Raw genomic sequence first — 25,461 nt, 5'->3', positions numbered from 1 at the left:
CAAATATTATGATCATTATATCTCTGACTGAGTAACCATGTTTATGCCTTCAGTAATTATTTGAAACCTTTAATATAGCTTTGAAGCTTTTTGTAGCTCCAAAGGCAAGTGTCTTTACCAAGGGAACGGTCCTTTAAGGGGCTGTACTGCCTGCGACGGCTGACTGTAAGGTCATTACAATGTTTGCCCCATGAGGGCAGAATGTGTTAATCAATAAAACAACGGTGTCCCAGAGACCGAGGGGGTTGAAACACCTCCGGTACTCTGAAACCTTTGTTTCAAAGCTGTTGCTGTGAAACTTGATCAGTTAACAGCCGCATGCGGGACCACGGCGGTTAATTGTTGAACATTCTCAGCAATAGCTGTTAAAGGAGGCTGAAGTCAGCCCCTGGTTCTCCCTGGGCTCGGTTGTTTTGTAAATCCAGGACGGTTATTTGTAAAATATGATGAAATGTGATTGTCGTCTGATGCAAAATTATTTCTTTACTTCCTTTCAAGGTATTCTGGGATGACAGGCAGTGCAGCGTGGCTGCCACCCTTGGGGGAACAAAAAAAATAATTGTCTGGTAAGGATTCCTATAACTCTATGTTTCCTTTTCCCCTGTTTCTTCTTTCTCTCTTCCCTTTCTTGACCTCTGTTTTTTTTGTCTCTTTACTTCAACTTTTGACTCTCTCTGTGCACTATTCTTGTTGTTATCAAACTTCTGATAATAATATGATGGAGCCACATTCCACTCTTGGAACATGTTGGGGGGTGCAGTGCAGGCCAAGTTCCTTTTTAGGTCAGTTTTGCCCAGTAGTTCCTTAACTATTATCACATTTGTCTCCTCCTCTACATCACGTGATGGTGGTTCACCCTGATTAGAGTTGCCACGCTGTTGCGTTGCTACTGCGTTTAGAAAGTGACTGTGATTTTAAGATTTTATTGAATCATTGTGTGCGTTCTAATGGGGGGAATGTTTTAAAAACTATTATAATTGCTTACCTGTGTGCGGTTACTGCATTCTTTCCAGGCACTCTTCTGCTTTTTTCTTCATCTCGGGGAGTGGGGTGGGGGGCTTGTGGGGGTCTTTTGCTCCTTCCCCGGTCCACCACGGCTCGCCAACTGTATGGGTGGAAGTGAGTGTTTTACTCTTGCTGCTCTACTCCACTTCCTGTCCCAGATCGATGTGCAGCGCTCTAGTTGTTCCTAAATGGCCCAGCTATTTAATCTGAATGCCGGGCCGGACGCACAGTGAACGCACGCAGCAGGCGCGCCAAAGGCACGCCTGTCTGTGTCCGTCTGGCCAAGTTTACGCCTGGTGCCAAGGACGCTGTCCTTTTTATTGTAGACCCGGGTAAGCCCCTTGTTTACCCGAGAGGACAGCTCTTGAAGTTTCAAGGATAGAAGGATAGAAGGATGTGCACTGCAGGTCGATGAACTGTGAGCATTGGGCTATATGAGTGTGTTAACTGTAAGACAGTCATTTCATTGGGGGTAGCTAAAAAACCCAAGGGGAAACGTGTCAGCCCTACCCTTACCCATGAAACAGTCCTTTTAAGGGTATCTCCTGATCTCTGATTAAACATAGAGCAGAATTTAATGATTTTGTCTCCTCCCGTAGGCCTGATTGGGTATTTATTACTGAAACCTGGGCTAGAGATTGCTCAGAGCCTGACCTGGTGGGGGCCATCCCCTCAGGGTATGCTCTGTCCAGATTTGATAGGGGGGTTTGGGATTACTTTATAAAGACACCTTCTCGTGCTTCACTGAGACCCTCACAACTCCCTCAGATCCTTATCAGGCCCTATATTTCTCCTTGAAGATCCTACCCACTGATAGTTTTGTGGGAGGTGTCAGTTACCGGCCTCCCGGACGCAGAGGAATGTTTAATCAGGACTTCAGCAATCGGATTGAGCCTTATTTGGCTAGATGCAATGTCACTCTTTGGGTGATTTTAACTTCCATTTGGAGAAAACTCTGTGCTCTGAAACACAGGTTTTCCTGGAAGCTATGGACTCCTGTGGCCTTCCTCAGCTGGTGAGGAGCCCCTCTAATACAACGGGACACATTCTGGACGGGATCTTCTCTAACGATCCGAGGATAGAGGTGAATGATCCCATCCCACTCTCTTGGTCTGATCATTAAGCCATTTTTTCTACGAATAGCAGAATCCCACCCAGATCCCAATTTTAAGAACAGGGTGGAGATGAAGGGAAACTGTAGCCGCATAAATAAGGAGGGTCTTCTAATTAAGCTTAGTAATTATTGCTGTCTCCCCCACCTGGTTGTTAACTCAATCTATGATGATTTTTCCAACTGGCTCTTGGCGGCTCTGGACTCTCTTGCACCTCTTAAGGACCATTATGTGGCCAGAAAATGCCCTTCAGCGCCCTGGTTCACCGAAAGGTTGAGAAACCTTAGGCAGGTATGCCGACAGCAGGAAAAAATATAGCGCCGTGAGCTTATCCCTGCCGAAAAGGACCTCCATGAACTCAGATTGAAGGAATATAGGCTAGCTATTAATGAGGAAAAGGTCATCTACTATTCCAAAATGACGGAATCCATAAAATCCCAGAGGGAACTCTTCACTGTGATTAATTCCCTCCTAGCCCCCTCGGCCTCTGCCAACACCGAGGTCTCCCAGGAGCTACATGATAAAAGGGCATGCTTTTGTATGACAAAATCAAGGACATATATTCGAGATATCCAATGTCGGAGGGTCAAAGGCCGATTGTCCTTCGGATTCTCTGGTAGCTCCTCCAAAGGATTGCCGCTTGAGCGCCTTTCCCCCTATACTTCAAGAAGATAAGGAGCGGATGTTAAGTGGAGTTAGATCTGGCACCCCCACGGAGGCCTGTCCCCTGAAGTTCCTGAATCTAGGAATGGAGGCTATTGTTTCTACTTTGACCGTAGTTCTTAATGCCGTTATTACTTCTGGCCAGTATCCCACTGCCTGGAAAACGGCCGTGGTTAAACCTCTCTTAAAGAAGCTCTCAGGCGGTAGCTGCATGGATGGCAGATGTTAGACGGGGACCTGGAGGGTCGGCCGAGGACAAGAGGAGAGGCCTCCGGGGAGGACCGTCTCCAGCGATCGTACAGACAAGTAACTTCCCCCCCACAGATGGACACCACACAAGGATAAGGTTAACGCTTTTTATATGCAGTTCTTGAAGCAAAGTATCACGGTACAGTGAGATCAGGACACGAGGGTCCTCTCAACTCTAGTCTCTGGAAGGGAAAGGGGGTAGCGGGACAGTCTTGGTACCAATCTGGTATTGAGGTGGAATGATGGGTAGCTCACAATCCTCGAGCTCGGAGTTCTAGAAGGTCGGGCCGCGGCAGCGCCAGCAGGTCCCGATGCGGCTGTAGGTTGCAGAGGGCCGCGGCAGCGCCAGCAGGTCCCGATGAGGATGTAGGTTGCAACGGGCCGCGGCAGCGCCAGCAGGTCCCGACGAGGATGTAGGTTGCAAAGGGCCGCGGCAGCGCCAGCAGGTCCCGACGAGGATGTAGGTTGCAAAGGGCCGCGGCAGCGCCAGCAGGTCCCGACGAGGATGTAGGTTGCAAAGGGCCGCGGCAGCGCCAGCAGGTCCCGACGAGGATGTAGGTTGCAAAGGCCGCGGCAGCGCCAGCAGGTCCCAACGAAGATGAAGGTTTGCAGAAAGCCGCGGCAGCACCAGCAGGCAGGACGATGGTTCACAAGGCAGGGCTGCGGCAGCGCCAGCAGTCCGTCAAGGATGAGTTCTTCACGGTGTCTCTCGACTCCAGGATACAACTGCCTTCCTGCTCTGGAGCTGCCCCAGTTATAGGTCTGGCGCCCTTTGATGTCCGTGTTGCGTGTTTATCTAGGTTCCTGATCGATACTGTGGCCTTATGCCCCTATTCGGCTATAAATCCATTTATTCCCTATATTGGCATAACCGTTCAAGTGCGATATTCAGAAAGTCATCTCTGGCCTCACACGAACAGAGCCACATTCCAGCATAGTTCTCTGCCACTTCCTTTGCGACCAATTAGTGCAATGACAGAGCAGGAGTCACTATCTGATATTCCTAGATTAACACTCCGAGTTCTTCAACAAGATAAAAACTCAGCAAACCTGGAAATCCCCGCTTGCTGTGTTTTGATTAGTAATGGAACTCTAATGAGCAACTGGTAGCTATCACTTCCTAGTGACATCTTTAATTGACGTCTTATGTCCAGCAAACTTGCGTCAAACCCGGCACCTGTCAGGTATAAATATTACCAACGTTGCCTTAAGCAATAGCTGTCGTGCTGTTGTATGCTGCCGTGCACCCTGTTGTGCATCCCATAGCTGCTGCAGGCAGTACGCTGCTGCTGCTGTCCCTTTGTGGTGAAGCTACTGATACCATTATCGCTGCTAAAGCGCGAACGATGGTGCAGTACGCTTAGGAGCTGAACAGCCGTCCCTCTGCGAAGAGCCTAGCAGATCCAGCTGCCCGCGGACGCTGTCCCCCGCCTCCTCCTCTCGACGCGCTGAAGAAGAGCCGCTGCCTTTCTCGTGCAGAGAAATCCAGCTCCGGCGTTTCCGGTTTACCCTAGCGGGTGACAGGGATATCGAGCTTCCCCTGAAGGAGATACCAAACCTCCATCATTCTATTCAGAGGTATGGTGCTGACTAAACCCTTAAATGAGAATTCTTGAAACAAACCTTGGCAAAACCAACTTAACTTAAAGCTACTTACTTACTCCCCTTCCACGTGTTAGGCTTAGGTCAGGCACACTGGGGTAGGCTTAGTTAGAAGCATCAGTTGAGTATTTTAGCCGAATGTATATATGACTGTATATATGTTTTATTACTTTTAACCATTGTATGGCTAAGAAACCATATCAATGATTTTACAGTATTATTTCGCAATACTTATCTTACTGTACGTACTTTTTATCATAACAAGCTTTGCAATTGTGGTAATACATTTCTCTTGTACGAGAAGAAAGACTGTGCAATAAATGTTAACCCTTTATTGACAAACGCCCGTCTCTCTATTCTCTACATCTTGTGAAAGTAAATTGCACTAGACTGACTGAGTGAAATACATTTCTATTGTTTCACACGACCCTAGAGATTGACTCTTGATCTGAGGAGCAAAGTTGTCATGTTGCACGGTTGTTGGAAAACTGAATCCCTTCTTGTCTGTGCCAGGGAAGCTGATCACTTCCTATGCAGAGAAGAAAGTTTCCAGTGACCTCTGAGCTAGTTGGTAACACACCCAATTAAGTTTAACATAGTCAGTGGAGGCCTGGAATATCTGCAGTTCCACGTCGATACTACTGTTTATGTTATTCCAATGCGCAGGGCCTAGTGGGAAACTAGGAACTACACTACATGGCGCCCAAACGTTTGGTAAGGCGATAAACTAACGCAAGACAGTTAGAGTAACTCAGTCGTGCATATTTCACACCCTTTTCTCCCGTAAATACTCCAATAGACGTCTGGAGTGGGTGAAAGGTTAAAATCCGCCCGACCTTAGTAGGAAGAGATTCCTATGTAAAGCTCTGGTTTATTCAACGTTGAAGGATACAGTGTTCCAAAATATTGTGCACCTAATCTTTGTCTCCTTGGAGACCTACTCTGCAAACCTTGCATTTTAACAAATGTCAGACAGTGAAGAAGAAAGGGAAGCAGTTAGACTTGCAGCCCAACTAATAGAGGAAGACTCGAGTCTCCTAGAAGCAGACCCGGATGCTATAATCATCCCGGTCCACTTAAGAAGATCTATAACTTTAAAACTTATAGAAAACGGACTGACACCTCAAGGTGGTACAGTAATTTTCGTGATAGAGGCTCACGAGTATCGGCAGACAGAGGTATTCTATTCATGGATAAACTTTCCAGCGGTAAACGCTAGAACAAAAGAGTTTCACTATTACAAAATAGAGAAACCTCCGGAAGAGTACGCTCCTTTCGAGGAGATTGAAATTCCACTTAAATTTCAAGAGCACCTGCTCTGGTTTAATGGCGCCCTAAAACACAATGATCACATAACTAGGCTCGGTCCACTAGGTAGACCAGGAGCCACGTGGCCGGTTCTAGCCAGCTACACACCACATCCTGATATTGTAAGAATGTCAAGAGAAGAGCTGTTAGTACAGCTAAACACATTAATAAAAATACATAGGCAATTAGTCCAATATGTAATGCGGACTGCAACAGTCCAGCCAGCTGTTAATACACCACAGCTGTCCCCTCATCAGGGGAACACAAATAAAATTACACCACAGAACATACAGTCATGTCTTGGTAAAACACCCGTAAAACGGGAACAAATTCCTTTCTGGTTAGCACAGAAAATCACTCAAATAGAGGCAGTATTTCCTGATACTACCCCTATTGAGAAACACAGAATCTTGACCATCTGCCTTCCTATGGGAATCGCACCACACGTGGAGGACTGTGACACTTGGGGTACGGTCTTTGCTTCCATTTACACAAAAACACACGGTGTTCCGTCTATGGCGGTAATACCAGAAGTGCTAAAACAGATTCAAAATGAATTTGGTCCAGAGCCCGCTTTAAATCTAGGTATGAAATTATTGAAAGACTTCAAGCAGGTCTCGGCTATATTATTAGCCAACATAAAAGGAGAAGCAGCATCTGTGGCGATTCGCCAGAAGGTGAGGGAAACAGTTATAAAAGATCCTGTTGAGCTTGCAAAAATCATAGAAAAATGCTATGAAGAATTAGGTAGAGACAGCTTGGGTGGGAAACCAGTAAAACCCCAACTGCTCGAAAGTCCTGAAAAATTATTTATTAAAAATAATTTAAATACTCCTAAAAAGAGCTGGGATGGAAATAAACAATCCACTCCCAAGGAAAAAGTTTTCCAGTCCAGAGGAAGGTCTCCTCGACGGAGGGAAAGAACTCCGACTCGAGAACGCCAGTCTCCCCAGAGGGAGCCCTCTGAGAAAAGATATAACCTTAGAAATAGGGATAATCTGAAAAAACCTGATAGATATCAAAGTATTGATACACGTCCCTCTCGATCTTCTCCACAGAATTCGGAAAGAAGAGGACGGTCAGACCCAGGAGAGCACACCAAGTCCAAAGACAAGGAACCTGCTCAGAGTAAAAAATCTCAGTTTCAGAAAAAGAAGGTAGCCAGTATTAGAGTAATCAACCATGCCGAGAATACTGAGGACACAGTTGAAAAACGGGGAGTGGGCATTGACAATGTTGGACAGTGCAGCAGAAATCAGTATAGCGCGCAAGATCTTGATGAGTGATCTGGAGACAGTGGACACGAATGAATACATTCAGGTTGAAACTGCCGACACCAGACTTAGCGAGCCCCATAAAATATACGAAATAACATTGCGTATGGAGGGTGATAAGACTAGGAAAATTAAGGGTCTATTTTGGGATACGCTCTCAAAAGGCTATGATATTCTGTTAGCTGAAAAAGATTGGCCCCCGGAGTTTGTCAGGGAGTGCCCTCGTGGCGAAGAGGTGATTATGCCTGCCTTCTCGAATCACATTCCGATTCACAAAAAATACACATATGCAAGGAAATGGGCAGTAGCCCAGGCACCTGCATTGTATAAAAATCATGTAGGATGGGATGAGGACTCTCCTCCTCACAACATCCAGTTAAATAGTGAACCAACTGCCCAACGGCAGTATCCCATAAAGCAAGAAGCTAAAAAACAGGTCAGGGAGATCTTAGATCAACTTGAGTACCAGGGGGTGATTGAAACATGCACCTCTCAAAGGAACAATCCTTTGTTTCCTGTCTCCAAGCCAGACAATTCATATCGTCTAGTTTTGGACTACAGACATCTTAATACATGTTGCAAAACTTTTGCAGTACAAAACTCGCATAGTGCAGCCCTAATGAATAATATAGTTAGGAAAAAATATAAAACGACATTAGACATATCTAATGGTTTCTTTTGTCAAAACATTGCTCCAGAAAGCAGATATTTGACCGCTTTCTCTGCATTTGGGTCGCAGAAAAAATTCTGTCGACTCCCACAGGGGTTCAAGAACAGCCCAGGACTATTCTCAGCTAGGGTAACAGAGTTACTACAAATCTATGATGATGAAGCATTATCTTACGTAGATGATATTTATCTCACAGACGACGACTTGGATACTCACTTGAAAAGAGTGAACACCATTATACTTGGGTTCGCAGCAGAGGGTTACAAATTCAACTTTAAAAAGTCTCGAATTGCCCATCTGACAGTACTATTCTTAGGGTACGAATTATCAAATGAAGGGAAAAGCCTAGCGGACAACTTCTTAGATAAGTGCGCTGTACTCCAGGCTCCAAAAACGCTGAAGAATTTACAATCCATACTAGGTTTTCTGAATTTCGGAAGAACTTACATCCTAAATTACGCAGAGAGGGTTAAACCTCTCTACGAACTAATTAAACCTGATTTTAAACAAATCAATTGGACTCAAAAACACACAGAAATTTTGAGATCACTGCAAACAGACATGTTAGCAAAAACAAAATTAGATACACGTGACAACACACGTGATCTTGTAATCCGAGTCATCCCAGGAAGATGCGGATTCACATACCTAACCTCTAATGAGGGAGAAAAGGTACCAATTTCAATTAAATCTCACTTGTACACACAAGCAAAAAAAACATTCAGTCACACAGAAAGAACTGTGAACGCAGTGCAAATCGCATTAGCAAATGAACGAGAACTAGCACACGGCAAAAGGATTAACATCCTCACAGCGGAATCTGCCTTCGAAGCGCTATTCAGCCCAGTAAACCTGCCTACAGTGTCACTGGATCCGAAATGGATACAGTGTATAGATTCTCTAGGAGCGGAAGACGTAAAATACTATTTCGCCCCGCAATACGAAGAACTGAATGATTTAGAATATGAAGAAGAACATCCTCTGCCAATCAAAATTCTGCCTCTCCCACAATATGCCTGTATAATCTATACAGATAGCTCTGTACAGCATTTCAACGTAGAGAGAAAATCCTACGATGCAGCATGTGCGATCATTAAATGTTGTTGGCTGTGCGGTAAAATTACACCGAAGGTAACAAAAACCGAATCAGTAAAGTACTGTTCGGTTCAGAGAACTGAAATCAGATCTTTAAAGATGGCGCTTGAAAATGCAGAACGCGAATTCCCGACACTTATAGTGTGCGATTCTCATTTTTGCGTCAACTCTTACAATAACAAACTGCAGAGTTGGATTGAAAACGACTACAAAGATGACACAGGTGCCACAATAAAGCATAAATTGCTCTGGAACGAGGTAGCTCTTTTAAGTAAAGAACTACAAAAGACTCACGTGATTCACGCACAGAGTCTTCAACGTGATGGCGTTCACGTTGCAGGGAATTCATTGGCTAATACAGCCACCGCGGAAGCAACTAAACTAAACCGGCTTCCGTAGCCACAAAAAAGCGTACAGATAAATATATTGACGGGGAAACCATGCTGGCAGTAAAAACGACCGTAAAAGGCGACTGTGCAGCACTACCCATAAATTATCCACTCAATTATGCATACGTAATCGATGCAAACTCCCTCCGTTCCTTTTGCTCGAATCCCTGGAGTGGGGGATAGAGTAATTCCAAACAGGAGCAGGAGGGGCTTCCTCTTACTGGAAGCACACATGGGATTGGGTCTGAGACACCAAACAATCAAAGCCTCTCTGAAAGAATTACAATCAGAGTACTGGTGGCCAGGAATGAGTATAGATATCCAATGTTTTGCTCAAAATTGTGAAGACTGCAACAGAGATCACAGTAATGAACAGGCCAGTGTAGTTTCAGGATCCCTGCTAGACAGTATAAGGCGGTCTATCTGCGCAATCAAAGAAGAGAAGCGCGTCCCAGTGTACACCATTAAGACGAAAAGCACTTAAAAAATGAGGCCTCCAGCGCTCGGCTGACGCTAGAACGGTTATAAAAGATTTGCGAGTCTTTTTCGGCACATACGCAATTACCACCTTCCATTCTGACCAGGGTCCTGCTTTCAGCTCTCGAGCCTATAAGGAGGCCATGGCCAGCATGGGAATTGGGTTGCGGTATTCTTGTCCGTCGCACCCCGAAGGGAACAGTGTGGTAGAAAGAAAAAACTGTGACATAAAGCAATCTATAACAGCGAAGGTATTAGGTTCAGGCGCTGGGTGGGTCAAATATTTAATAAGTGTCCAGACTAGTCTTAACAACATGCCAAGAAATTCTCTAAAAGGTTTCAGCCCATACGAACTATTGTTCGGAATTAGAATGCAAGTTCAGGACCTCGATAGTCAGATGTCAGTGGTACAAGAAGAAACAACGCACTTTGATGTAAAGGATCGTTTGGCTGTTTTACAGGAACTGAACGAAACAAGAAAATCCTTAAGCAACACAAAGTTAAAGCAACAGCCACCTACCACCACCAGCAACAGCCCCAGCAAGACCTGTCTGGATTCCAAAGATTGGGGATCTAGTCAGAGAAAAGATCGCGGTTAAGAAGGAATTTGGGCCTTCTTACAGAAAAGCAGTACCTGTCTTAGCAGTCACCGGAACAAGATCAGTTGTGCTACCGCCCCTTGCTGGTAAAAAGGAGAACAGAGTCGTGTCTATCGATCTGGTAAAACCACAAGCATGTGGCCTATAATCAACAGTAGGCCCAGTGGACTCCCAAGAAACAACAGAATACCCAAACTTGCAACAATCCAAGAGGTTCAAACTGAAAGACTCATCACATTCGATCAGCCTACAGTGCACAATGAAGGACTATGCAATAATGCCATGGAACTCGTGCCTCTTGAGACACAGATTGAAACAGTTCGTCAAGAAACAACACCAGTCTACAATAATGTGGCATCAGAAAGTGCTACCGAGAGACAGATTGAAAGAACAATCCCATCAATTGACAGAACTGCCTCTGGTTATTTCATCAACTTCGACAACTTCTCTGAAGATTTAAATGACCCCGAAGTGATGCCAGAAATAAAAAAGTCTTCTAAAGAAAAAGCAACGGAACTCTTTCATCAACTGAAGGAAATCTACCTTGTTTCCCCTTGGCTAGAGTTCTGGTTCGGTCTAGGTGTATTTTTCCTCCTGCTTTGGCTCATCATGGTACTGTGTTTGGGAAAATTCATTGAAGGAAAATATATTACAATGGACACAGCAAATCAGAACATCAACCTAGTCCTGAAACCACACAGATCATCCCACGTGAAGAAAAGAGAACTGTCAACAGTAAATGTCACAGCAATTCCAATACCTGGTGGGGTAGTATGGGAGAAAACAGACTATGAAATCTATGGTCCGGTCGAAATCCTGAAGTATCCTCATCAACTGAAGGTTTCCTTAAGTGACTTTGTGACACCAAGTACATTCTCTGATGATTGGGACTTTAACAGTATTAATGACATGATGTCTGATTTAGTAATGTCAGCTAGATTCACAGATCATGATTATTTACAAGGTTCATCTAGTTATGAGCAGTTATTCTGTTACACCCACTATGGGGATCATTACTTGCATAAATCTGCACAGCCTAGAAATGTTTATATGTATAATCAATGGGAACATTGTGCAACACCACCTAAAAGCAGTTCTAAAGCATTTTTTGAGAAATTCAAATACTTCTCAGGGTTTAACACCAGTGATGCAGAAACGTTTTATTATAAACTGTTAGAGAAAACAGGAATGAAAACAATGCTGACAAATTCTAAATTGATATATTCAGAAGCATTTTATGACAAAATGATGACATTTGGTTTTGATTATTGGAAAAATAATATTGAAACGAAAACAATCTGGGGTACAAAAGATTGGCAGGTGCAAGGCATTGAAGCACTATTTAGAACCTGCATGATACCAGAACAAATGTTGTTTTTAAATGACACAATACACCAAACATCTTGTCTTGGCCTAGCTAAGATCAAAGACCTTAAAACACCGTCTATACCAAAGCCAATACCTGAAAATGCAACTGCAGATATTGAGTTAGACGTAACACAAATTTTTAATTTGAACAGAACACATCCTGATTGGAAAAAATGGTTAATCTGGCCTACTGACACAAACAGCTGTCAAGATAGATTCCTGAATAAAACACAGGGGTTAAAAATGACCAGATTAGACTCGAGATATTCCCAGAGACAACATCCAGGAATTATAACAACATACAGTGTAGGGAAACTCTGCCTCGAATGGCTAACAACATCCACACTGGCTGAAATTAAGCAACACTACTAAAAGATGGTGCTGATTTGCGCAATTTCATTCTTGGACCACGCAAACAGCGTCAAAAGCGTTTCATAGCGACCAGTATCTTTGCTGCTTACAACGAGGCTTGGAAAGTAAAGCAAATTGAAACTGCTGAAAAAATACGAGAAATTGATCGTATTAATTTGGAAAAATCACTTTCTGTAGTAGACAATGAGTTAATGACTCTGTCTTCCAGAATATATTCGTTGGACAATATTGTATCCTCTGCCTTTGATGTGATAGACAGAGATTTGCTAATGTTACAACATGGCCAGTCTCAATTACGTTCTATTATAGAATTAGGCTGGACGCTGCAAAATCTTCGTTCAGGCTATGTGCCTTGGCGTTTAATCAGCACAACGTCATTATTTTCCAGTTTTAACCTTACTGATAAACAGATCAGTTTGGCACAGAAAGGAGCAGACTATACAATCCTGAGCATCGAAAAACTCGAGAGATTACCATTGACACTGTCAGAAAGTCCTGTCATTGAATGGATAATACACAGAATTATCACAATTCCGATAACAACTTTCCGATTTAAAAAGTGCCTTGAGTACATACCTGCTGGCCAATATGAACAATTGGGTAAAGGATATGTAAAATCTGAATGGAAATTACCATACACTCATTCTTGCTATAGTGACAGCGACAAAAATGTATTTCTTAGTGGTAATAACTGTAGACATTCACTAAGCGGTATACTTTTGTGTCAGGGTATTAATTTACACGGAGCATGTGATGGAAATTCTAACAACCTTTCATGCCACCAGCTAGTCACACCTGCAACTCAGATAGAGCCCTTCTTTATGCAACTCGCAAACGGGAGTTACATTCTTAGAACGGATCACAGATGTTGTGGCCTCGTGCCAGGGAAAAGTTATCTAGTAGAAGTAACATCCATGGTCAAATGCTGTATGCAAGCATTGTTTCCGAGTGGGGCTGCAGACTCAGTGACTCCCATCTGGCCTCGTCTGAATCTCTATTCTATACGAATTGATACTTTAAGCAAAGTTAAATCTGTACTTTTACAGACAACAGTGCCTATAACGTCATCAAAAGAGACGTATGATCTTCTAGTTGCAAGGACAGCTACTGAAGTTCATGACCTTTTATCAACAAATTGCCCCGTGCATTTCGTACAAATGCTAAGCCAACTCCTTAACATGTCTAGTGCCACAAGCATCCCAGGCATATTCAAGACAGTCTTTACGGGACTGCTAACGCCTTTTCAAGCAATTTTGGGAATCGTTCCTAATTTTGTGCATTCTGTTTTTGGCGGCATACCATTATTTTTGGGACTTGTAGCAGGGATTTTATTTTTGACACTCCTACTTCGTTATGGCGAGCCTCAGCTCAGACATAGCTCCCATGGGAATGGAAGAGACAATCCTAGCAATGCGCTACCGGGACAGGATAACTAACGTCCTCGGATTGGCCAGGCTGAGAGATCTAAACATGACCTGGTTCCTTTCATTCAGATCTGTATGGCAAAATTGCATTTTACCTGTGCTACGATGTATGCTTTGCGGCGATGAATGCGTGTTGGACATCTGTCTTTCACTTCCATCAGCAGTACCAATGGACGTCGATACTTTGCTCAGTCCAATAACGGCTCACGCATTGTGTTGTCCCCAGCGGCTACCAATCCTGATGATGGCATTTGTGGAGACTCCTGTACTACAGCCAAGTGGTAACAGTAGAGCAAGTGACAAAAGCAACATCACCCAGGTACGGCCCTCTGTGAGCATTGCTGCTCCTGACTACGATGACAGCAATCATTCTCACACCTGCCAAGTTACAGCGCTATCAAATTTGGTTGAACTGTCACCTGAATTTGTAGACCAATTCTTTGCGAGCCTGTCTGATATGATGTTCCCACCCATACAGAAACAATAACTTTGGAGAAGCTTTCCGACACACAGCGTTCCCATGAACTCTGAATTCGGCCTTCAGTTTTGATCAACAAAAACTGCAAAAAGCTTTGGAACTCTATTTCCCCGTTCAAGCATTAATTCTTTTGAATTGGACATTTTTTAATATTCACCCTTTTTTGGCTCGGAAAATTCTTTGCTTAACATAAAAACTATTCTTAGAGAACAGAAGCTTCAAACTTCTATTTCTAAACACATCTAGAGACATAACAACATTACATCAGCCTCTAGCACATGTTATTACAATGCATTTATATGTGATGATTTATCTCGCCCTTCTTCTGCCAGAGATACTTCATGTCTAATTCTTTTTGCTTAATCGTTCATTGATTTCATATGCAATAATTTTTGAATGATTTCTATGCTAAAAAAACGTACAGTACCTAAAATTTCTCGTATGACAAATACGCCTATTTCGAATGCATTTATGTATTTTGGGGTGGGCAATGTTACACATGCATCTAATTGCTCTAGTTTTAGTAATTTGATGGACATGAAAACGTGGAGTGGGTGTTGCGTGTTTATCTAGGTTCCTGATCGATACTGTGACCTTATGCCCCTATTCGGCTATAAATCCATTTATTCCCTATATTGGCATAACCGTTCAAGTGCGATATTCAGAAAGTCATCTCTGGCCTCACACAAACAGAGCCACATTCCAGCATAGTTCTCTGCCACTTCCTTTGCGACCGATTAGTGCAATGACAGAGCAGGAGTCACTATCTGATATTCCTAGATTAACACTCCGAGTTCTTCAACAAGATAAAAACTCAGCAAACCTGGAAATCCCCGCTTGCTGTGTTTTGATTAGTAATGGAACTCTAATGAGCAACTGATAACTATCACTTCCTAGTGACATCTTTTATTGACGTCTTATGTCCAGCAAACTTGCGTCAAACCCGGCACCTGTCAGGTATAAATATTACCAACGTTGCCTTAAGCAATAGCTGTCGTGCTGTTGTATGCTGCCGTGCACCCTGTTGTGCATCCCATAGCTGCTGCAGGCAGTACGCTGCTGCTGCTGTCCCTTGGTGGTGAAGCTACTGATACCATTATCGCTGCTAAAGCGCGAACGATGGTGCAGTACGCTTAGGAGCTGAACAGCCGTCCCTCTGCGAAGAGCCTAGCAGATCCAGCTGCCCGCGGACGCTGTCCCCCGCCTCCTCCTCTCGACGCGCTGAAGAAGAGCCGCTGCCTTTCTCGTGCAGAGAAATCCAGCTCCGGCGTTTCCGGTTTACCCTCGCGGGTGACAGGGATATCGAGCTTCCCCTGAAGGAGATACCAAACCTCCATCATTCTATTCAGAGGTATGGTGCTGACTAACCCCTTAAATGAGAATTCTTGAAACAAACCTTGGCAAAACCAACTTAACTTAAAGCTACTTACTTACTCCCCTTCCACGTGTTAGGCTTAGGTCAGGCACACTGGGGTAGGCTTAGTTAGAAGCATCAGTTGAGTATTTTAGCCTAATGTATATATGACTGTATATATGTTTTATTACTTTTAACCATTGTATGGCTAAGAAACCATATCAATGATTTTACAGTATTATTTCGCAATACTTATCTTACTGTACGTACTTTTTATCATAACAAGCTTTGCAATTGTGGTAATACATTTCTCTTGTACGAGAAGAAAGACTGTGCAATAAATGTTAACCCTTTATTGACAAACGCCCGTCTCTCTATTCTCTACATCTTGTGAAAGTAAACTGCACTAGACTGACTGAGTGAAATACATGTCTATTGTTTCACACGACCCTAGAGATTGACTCTTGATCTGAGGAGCAAAGTTGTCATGTTGCACGGTTGTTGGAAAACTGAATCCCTTCTTGTCTGTGCCAGGGAAGCTGATCACTTCCTATGCAGAGAAGAAAGTTTCCAGTGACCTCTGAGCTAGTTGGTAACACACCCAATTAAGTTTAACATAGTCAGTGGAGGCCTGGAATATCTGCAGTTCCACGTCGATACTACTGTTTATGTTATTCCAATGCGCAGGGCCTAGTGGGAAACTAGGAACTACACTACATCCGGACCCTCGCACTTGGAGGTTGGGAGGTCCGGGATGAGGGAGTCCAGACACCCAGCAGGGGGGTGGAGCCAGCGCCCGGGGAGGCTGGGGGCGATCGGCACCTGGCGGGGGAGAGCCATCGACACTCCTCTCTCCCATTGACCTGCCAAGTGGTCCGTTCACCTCCTGGGTGGATGGTGGTGCCGGGATGTCGGGGCCTGGCCAGGCCCAGGGTTGGGGTCGAGCTGAGGCCACGCGGCCTCGTGGTGCAGTGTCCAAGATGGCGGCTGGGCCGGGCAATGGTGCTGACGGTGGCCCGGGCCAGTGATACAGAGATGTCCGGGAGCAGGCGTCCCGTGGGGGACGGGTTGCGGGTTGCTTCTGTGGGTTGTTGGGGTTGTTCTTCGGGTAGCACCTGGAGAGCCGGTGTCCGGGCTCTGTCATGCGGGGAGGGAGCGAGCCCTTCCTGAGGCCTGTCCAACATGCGTCCCCCCCAGCTGAAGGCGGGGAGAGTCACCCATCCTCTTGGGGACTCTCCTCGTCGAGGCGGAAAAAGCGTGACAGGCCATCCGCGTTGGCGTGGTCCTGGCCAGGGCGATGCTCCACAGTGAAGTCCATCCCCTGCAGGGAGATGGACCATCGCAACAGTTTGGGATTCTCCCCCCGCATCTGCATCAACCATTGCAGGGGGCGATGATCTGTTTGTACCCGGAAGTGGGTACCGAAGAGGTAGGGCCGGAGCTTCTTAAGGGCCCACACTACTGCAAAGGCCTCCCGCTCGATGGTGCTCCAGCGCTGCTCTCGGGCCAGCAGGCGTCGGCTGATGAAGGCCACTGGCTGGTCGACTCCCTCTGGGTTTAGTTGGGAGAGGACGGCCCCAATGCCATGGTCTGAGGCATCAGTCTGGACGATGAACTCACAGCTGTAGTCGGGGGCCTGGAGCACAGGGGCGGTGCACATGGCGGCCTTCAGCTTCTCGAAGGCCGCTTGACAGTCTGGGGTCCAGTTGACTGTTTTTGGGTGTTTCTTGGATGTGAGTTCCGTGAGGGGCCCCACAATGCTGCCATAGTCCTTCACAAACCGCCGGTAGTATCCGGTGAGCCCCAAGAAGGCTCGGACCTCGGTTTGGGTGACGGGCGGCTGCCAGGACTGGATGGCAGCGATCTTGAGCTGGAGGGGGGCCACCAGCCCGCTCCCTACTTGGTGTCCGAGGTAGGTCACGGACCCCTGGCCAATTTGGCACTTGCTGGCCTTGATGGTGAGGCCGGCCCGTTGGTGGGCGTGCAGGACCTCTCGGAGGTGGTGAAGGTGGTCTGTCCAGTGGCGGCTGTATACCGCTATATCGTCCAGGTAGGCGGCGCTGAATTCTTCGAGGCCCGCCAATACCTGGTTCACAAGTCGTTGGAAAGTGGCTGGAGCGTTTTTCATGCCGAATGGCATCACTTTGAAATGGTAGTGCCCATCCGGGGTGGAGAAAGCGGATCGTTCTTGGGCCCTGGGGGTGAGGCCGATCTGCCAGTAGCCCGCTGTCAGATCAAAGATGCTCAGGTAGCGGGCAGCCCCCATGCGGTCAACCAGTTCATCTGCTCGGGGAATGGGGTGAGCGTCGGTTCGGGTGACAGCGTTCAGACCCCGATAGTCGACGCAGAATCGGAGCTCGGGGGTGGTGCCCGGGGCAGCAGCTTTGGGGACCAGTACGACTGGGCTGGCCCAGGGGCTGTCTGAGGGCTCGATGACTCCGAGTGTGAGCATTTTGGAGACTTCTTCTTGGATGCAGGCGCGCACCCGATCTGGTACTCGGTACGCCCGGTGTCGGATAGGGGGACTGTCCCCAGTCGTACTGGGGACCCCTGGTGCCTCCACGTCGTGAAGGCACCAGGGGGTGACCCCGGGGGTGAGGGAGAACAGGTTTGCAAATTGCAGCAGGAGAGCCCGACAGTCTTGGCGCTGCTCCGGGGTCAGGGCATCGGAGAGTCGGACCCCGTCCACCGAACCATCTTTCTCACGGGTCCTCAGTAGGTCAGGGAGGGCTCGGAGTCTTCCTCCGCCCCACTGTCTGTAGCCATCAGTAGGCTGAGCTCCGAGCACACGAAGTGTGGTTTGAGTCTGTTGGCGTGAAGGACCCGGAGGGGGTTCCGGGGGGACTCCATGTCGATGAGATAGGTGACGGGGCCCTTGCGCTCGACCACCTTGAAGGGTCCTGTCCATTTGTCCTGCAAGGCACAAGGCTCGATGGCAGACATCACCCATACCTGCTGACCAGGCTCGAACTCGATGGAGGAGGCATGTTGATCGTACCATTTCTTCATGTCCTCCTGACTGGCCACGAGATTGGCTTTAGCGATTTCCCTGAATCGCCGGGTCTGGTTGCGGAGGGTCAGGAGGTACTTATACACGTCCGGAGGAGTCTTCTGGGGGGCCATTTCCCATTCTTCTTTAACCAGGCTGAGGGGCCCTCGGACAGGGTGTCCGTACAAGAGCTCGAAGGGGCTGAAACCGAGGGATTTCTGGGGGACTTCTCGGTAGGCGAAGAGGAGGCACGGGAGCAGCACGTCCCACTGGCGGCGTAGGGGTTCCTCCAATCCCATGATCATCCCCTTGAGAGTGCGGTTAAACTGTTCGACCAGTCCGTTTCCTTGCGGGTGATAGGGGGTCGTGAACCGGTACGTAACTCCGCACTGCTGCCAGAGGGATTTCATATATTTGGAGATAAAGTTCGTGCCCCTGTCGCTGACGACTTCCCGGGGGAAGCCCACTCGAGAGAAGATCCCCATTAAGGCTCGGCCTACCACTGGTGCTGTTACGGTTCGAAGGGGAATGGCCTCGGGATAGCGGGTGGCGTGGTCCACCAGGACCAGGATGAATCGATGCCCTTGTGCTGTTCGGGGGTCCAGGGGTCCCACAATGTCTATTCCCACCCTTTCGAACGGGGTGGTGACGACGGGAAAGGGTTGCAGGGGTGCCTTGAGTTTTCGGCCGCTCTTCCCGCTGGCCTGGCAGGTGGGGCAGGCCCGGCAGTGGTTGGAGACGTCATTTCGCATTTTGGGCCAGTAAAAGTGGGTTACCAGGCGGTTATACGTTTTGTCTTGCCCCAAGTGCCCAGCCAGGGGGACATCGTGTGCCAAGTTCAAAAGGAAGTCTCTGAAGCGGAGGGGCACCACCAGCACCCGACTGGCTCCCAACTCGGCGATTCTTTGCTCGCTGTATAGTAGGTCATTGTCCCAATAGATCCAGTGGGCCCCTGCGGTGTCTCCTGCGCTCTGGGCAAGGGCTTGCTGTCGGAGTCCCTCGAGGGAGGGACAGGTCTTTTGCTCCTGCCGGAATTGTTCCTGGGTGGGTCCCCCCTCTTGACGCCACTGAGCCAGTTCTGGAAGGTCTTGGAGCTGAGCGGGCCCTTCTGGGGTTTGCTCTGGGGGGTCAGTACGGAGGGTGTCTTCTTCTGGAGTGATCGGGGAGGAGGTGCTGGCCATTCGGGTTCTTCGGATCTGGGGATGGCGTGGGCGGCCATGGACCGGGTTGTTACGCACGCCCAGTCTGGGAGGCCCAGCATCCCCAGGTCCTCTCTTCTTTCAACGGCCGCCCACAGGGAACTCTCAAGATCGTTTCCCAGGAGGCAGTCCACTGGGGCATCATCGCGGACAGTCACTTTTAGCATGCCGGACACTCCTCCCCATTCGAAGGGGACGCAGGCCATCCGACACAGGCTCTCTGAATTGTCGGCCGATCGGACGGGGCTAAGAACGTTTGGCAGGATTTGTTCCGGGGTCACCAGGTGACAGCGGACTGCCGTCACACTGGCCCCAGTGTCGCGCAGGGCTTCGGCCTTGCGCCCATTTATGTTCACCCACTGGCTGTATTTTCTGGTGTTGGCGGGTAGGGGAGCCCGCGGGATCATGTCTCTTCCCCCTAGGCAAGCCAGGACCATGGCGGCAGGTTCCCACTCGGGCTGTTCCTGCTCGTACTCTTCATACTCTTCGGAAGTTTGCTCCTCTCCTAGGGTGGCGGCAGCGACCTGGCGGGGCGCGGGAGTCTGGTTCTTTGGGCAGTTTGGGTCGCTGGCATAGTGGCCGATTCGCTGGCACCGGTGGCAAGTAACGTTGGCTCGGAACCCTGGGCACATCGGGGGGTTTCCCCGACCGGCCGGGGGCGGGGTGTTGCTGGCGGGAGCTGCCGGGACGGCATCTCTGCCCCGTCCCTGGCCTCCTCCTCCTCCTCGGGGGATATGGGGACCTTGGTTGGTTCTGTTTTGTTCACTTGGCCCACTCCGGGCCACTCGGGTGCTTTCCCATCGGTCAGCCTCAGCGGCGAGCTGCCGAGGTTCAGTCAATTTACTGTTGAGGAGGTGCTGCCTGAGCTCGATGAAGCAATTGTTGGAGAGGTGCTCCCACACAATGAGGTTAAAGAGTTGCTCGCAGGTTGTTACGTGGCTGCCCTTGATCCACCCCTCGAAGGCTCGGCTGAAATAGTTCACATATTCTACCCAAGTTGTACCCGGGATCCGTTTGCAGTCGCGGAACCTCTGGCGGTACATCTCGGGCGTGAGTCCATATCGAGTGAGGAGGATGGCCTTCATGTGGTCATAGGATGTCATCTGGTGGTCCTGGAGCTGTAGCAGGGCATCGCGGCCTTCATTGACTAACCTCCCCCATAGACCGGCTCCCCAGTCACTTCGATCAATCCGGTGGGAGGTCATGGCGATCTCGTAGGCCTTGAACCACTGTTGTATGTTGTCGTTCCGATAATATTCTCGGACGACATCCTTGGGGATGTGGACTTTTGGTTCGGTAGTGCCTGGGGTGTGCGGGCGCTCGGGCACCCCAAGATCTTTGTTCTGTTTCCGCATTTCTATTTCGGCTAGTTTGCGCTCGTGTTCGAATGCCAGTTTTTTCTCTTCGAGTTCTCTCTGCCTTTGCTTCTCTTCCTGCTCCTCTCGGAGCCGTAAGTGTTCTAAGTTTATCTTTTGTTCCGCCAGTTTCAGCTCTCCGTCCAACCGGAGCCGTGCCAACTCTAATTCATGGAGTCTGCTTTTCTCTCGTTCTTGGATCTCTTCCAGGGAGAGACCCGCTCTCCTTTCTTCGGTCGGAGTGGTGTTTGTCTCTGGTGCCTCGAGGTTTTGGTTCCGGGGTCCGGCTGCACCTGTTTCTGCCCAAGATTCTAGGGCGTGTTTGAAGTCCTCTTTCGTGCTCAGCCCGGTGGTAGCAATGCCTAGTTCCATGCAAAATTGTTTTAGCTCTCGATGGCTGTACTCTTCTAATTTCTCCATCTGGAATTTCTCTGTGGATCCGCTCTCTTTTGTTGTCATTGTGGTTGAGTCGTGGGGTGAGTTACTCTCTGTACGATTACGCGTCGGTTCGGATCTCGCCGCTGGCCACCAATGTTAGACGGGGACCTGGAGGGTCGGCCGAGGACAAGAGGAGAGGCCTCCGGGGAGGACCGTCTCCAGCGATCGTACAGACAAGTAACTTCCCCCCCACAGATGGACACCACACAAGGACAAGGTTAACGCTTATTATATGCAGTTCTTGAAGCAAAGTATCACGGTACAGTGAGATCAGGACACGAGGGTCCTCTCAACTCTAGTCTCTGAAAGGGAAAGGGGGTAGCGGGACAGTCTTGGTACCAATCTGGTATTGAGGTGGAATGATGGGTAGCTCACAATCCTCGAGCTCGGAGTTCTAGAAGGTCGGGCCGCGGCAGCGCCAGCAGGTCCCAATGCGGCTGTAGGTTGCAGAGGGCCGCGGCAGCGCCAGCAGGTCCCGATGAGGATGTAGGTTGCAACGGGCCGCGGCAGCGCCAGCAGGTCCATACGAGGATGTAGGTTGCAAAGGGCCGCGGCAGCGCCAGCAGGTCCCGACGAGGATGTAGGTTGCAAAGGGCTGCGGCAGCGCCAGCAGGTCCCGACGAGGATGTAGGTTGCAAAGGGCCGCTGCAGCGCCAGCAGGTCCCGACGAGGATGTAGGTTGCAAAGGGCCGCTGCAGCACCAGCAGGTCCCGACGAGGATGTAGGTTGCAAAGGGCCGCGGCAGCGCCAGCAGGTCCCAATGAAGATGAAGGTTTGCAGAAAGCCGCGGCAGCGCCAGCAGGCAGGACGATGGTTCACAAGGCAGGGCTGCGGCAGCGCCAGCAGTCCGTCAAGGATGAGTTCTTCACAGTGTCTCTCGACTCCAGGATACAACTGCCTTCCTGCTCTGGAGCTGCCCCAGTTATAGGTCTGGCGCCCTTTGATGTCCGGACCCTCGCACTTGGAGGTCGGGAGGTCCGGGATGAGGGAGTCCAGACACCCAGCAGGGGGGTGGAGCCAGCGCCCGAGGAGGCTGGGGGCGATCGGCACCTGGCGGGGGAGAGCCATCGACACTCCTCTCTCCCATTGACCTGCCAAGTGGTCCGTTCACCTCCTGGGTGGATGGTGGTGCCGGGATGTCGGGGCCTGGCCAGGCCCAGGGTTGGGGTCGAGCTGAGGCCACGCGGCCTCGTGGTGCAGTGTCCAAGATGGCGGCTGGGCCGGGCAATGGTGCTGACGGTGGCCCGGGCCGGTGATACAGAGATGTCCGGGAGCAGGCGTCCCGTGGGGGACGGGTTGCGGGTTGCTTCTGTGGGTTGTTGGGGTTGTTCTTCGGGTAGCACCTGGAGAGCCGGTGTCTGGGCTCTGTCATGCAGGGAGGGAGCAAGCCCTTCCTGAGGCCTGTCCAACAGCAGAGAACTATCCAAGACTCAATGGGGACAAAACTGAGATTTTAATTTTCGGAGACAATCAGGAGATTTGGTCCAGGGCCTGGAGGCCAGATATGCTTGGATCTTGCCCTCGCCCTGGCCTCAGTGGCAAAAATCTAGGCATCATAGTTGATACCTCCCTCTCTTTGGGCCCCCAAATAAATAGAAGTCTGTCCTGCTTCGGAATGATAAGACCTCTCAGAAAGATATGTCAATTTCTCTACCCCTCCACGCGGAAACAGGCAGTGGTGGCCCTTGTGTTGTTCAGATTGGATTACTGCAATGCCCTTTCTGTAGGCATAAATAAGGGTCTCCTACACCGACTCCAACTTGTGCAGAATGCTGCTGCCAGGCTGGTGATGGGCCTTCCTAAATTCCACTCTGTTGCGGCTACCTTCCATAGCCTTCTTTGGCTTCCTTTGGGTCGGGAATTGAGTTTAAAGTAATTCGGTGACTGTGCCTAGATTCAGAAAATCTAGATAGGGGGAGGTCCTTTTCGCTTGCTGCGGACAAATTGTTGAACTCCCTTCCTCTTTCAATTTCGACTCTGGAAACTCATTCCGTAAGGCCTTGAAGACCCGGCTCTTTACCAATACGATTCTGTATGCCCTCTATCTATGGACACCCCTAATTATGACACTGATTGTAAAGGAGTGCGGGGGTAACCGCAGATAGACCGTGAGATGGTACGGGAAAGTTTTGATAAAACGCGTAAAGTGGATTATAATGATGCTTTTAAATAGCCAACGAACACTAGTCACGGTAAGCGGGGTATGAGGTTTAATTCTTCGATTGCTTAAACTGGAACAGAGATTAGATGGAGGGCTCAGGGGGAAACCGGGGGTCTTGATGTACTTTAAAGTTTCCTCAAAGGATGCGATTGCCAATCCACTAACATGTAAATTATATTAACGGTTTAGTTTTCCACATCAAAAAGGGAGCTACGTGATGTATTAAATTGAGGCGGGTATTGTGACCGAGCTGTGGAGTTTGAAAAATGAGCAATGAAATGTTGCACACTGTTTGACTGTTGTAGTAGATAGCACTGATAAACCCCTGATGAAGGGTAATCCGGAAATGCATTGGGTGTTCTTGAATAAATTGTGACCTGTGGAAACACTATTCTCCTGTGTTGTTGTGAAAAGACGTTGACAAAGAAATGAAATGAGTAAAATAAATCGAAGAAAACAAATAATAAAAAGATTGATAAAAATGGAGTAAATATGGATTAACGGAAGTAAAACATGACTTTGATTTATTGGACTTATTTGAGCTTGACGGGGTCATAATTGGCTCCTCTTCAGTTTGGTTTCACAATTGCAGCGCAATTGGGCGGAGCACGGAGCAAGCTTGCATGCCGAACAAAGGTTGAACATGAATGAATATGGAGAAAGCTAGAAGCGAACAACAAAAAGATGTGCATCTTACCAAAACTGTCTTTGCAATGAATGTTCATTGACCCTCATTTTTGGAGCTGGGTAACTATTTTGAAGGGCCTCGGCAACCATTGACAATTTTTTCACCTGAAAAGTCTGTGTGATGAGAAGATCGACTTGAATCCCGTTTGTGGCTTTCACCAGAGTAAAGGGGGGCAGCCCCATCAATTGAAAGTGAAAGAACACACTCCCAGTCAGCACTTCCGACTGCGCCTCATTGCTACCTAGGCTTGGGCGTGCACAGCATCATCTGATGTGGCTAAAACTCCCCCTAATATGTCTCAACCTCACTAGGCCCTCAGTAACCAGGTAGCGGTCAGCCAATGCCCTTCAGGTAAACAAGCATTGGCATAGCCAGTAGGTCTCGCCTTTGGGACCTTATAAGTGTCTGACCCCTCTATCTACACTGATGTAATTGGAAACTTCTCCCCACCACCAATCCTGACCCGCGCTTTCAGGTCTGTATGGAGATAGGCCAAAAAATGAACAAGGGCCTCATCCAGTCCATATTCTAAAAGGATGGACCATAGACGGGACCTATTGACAACATTGAGAGCTGAGGACAGGTCCATAAAAGTAAAAAGTAAAGTGGCGAGTGCTGTGCAATAGTGTACTTCCCTATGATCAAATTAAGATTAAGACTTTGCTCGTTTGTGCAAACTTTACCCCTGAAACCTAGTTGGCATTGTTCTAAAATCTGATTGTCCTCTGTCCAGGTTAACATTTTTGCGTGTAAAACGCTGCCTACAATTTTAAGGGTGTTATCTATGAGGGAGATCGGTCTACAGCAACAAGGTTGTGTGCAATCGCCCTTTTTAAAAATGGGAACGATCGTGCTAGTAGACCATGTCTTAGGTAGTGGGGCATTGGTTAGAATATTAAAAATATTTAACAACAGTGGGGCCCAAAAATCTGGTTTATATTTAATAAGATCGATGGACAACCCATCAGGGCCAGGAGTTTTATTGCCCGCACTCTGACCTCCTAGCCTCCTCAACCTCGTTTATTGATAATGAGACTCCAGGTGGCACCCTGTTAATAAAAGGGTCGGATTAAAAAGCAGGCTCTTGGTAAAAAGTGAAAAAGTGACTTTCCCAGGTAGCGCTCATTATGTTGCAGTTGATGGGAGTGAACGGTTGTCCCATTGATCTTAACTCTTTAATGGTAGTCCAAAA

At 48.2% G+C, this 25,461-nt stretch overlaps 1 long non-coding RNA gene across 1 annotated transcript in view; it reads left to right on the top strand.

Moving 5' to 3' along the window:
- The first annotated feature begins 496 nt into the window (after positions 1-496).
- LOC147737411 (uncharacterized) overlaps positions 497-25,461 on the top strand; it is a 110,691-nt gene continuing 85,726 nt past the window's right edge. Inside the window, exon 1 of the long non-coding RNA XR_015297247.1 lies at positions 497-566. This is a non-coding gene — a long non-coding RNA (uncharacterized LOC147737411). The remainder of the gene's footprint in view (positions 567-25,461) is intronic.

The sequence above is a fragment of the Lissotriton vulgaris genome, chromosome 1_1, assembly GCF_964263255.1.
Source record: "Lissotriton vulgaris chromosome 1_1, aLisVul1.2, whole genome shotgun sequence".
Lineage (NCBI taxonomy): Eukaryota > Metazoa > Chordata > Amphibia > Caudata > Salamandridae > Lissotriton > Lissotriton vulgaris.
Note: the sequence above shows the minus strand (reverse complement) of the source record. Positions and strands in the feature narration are given on the sequence as shown.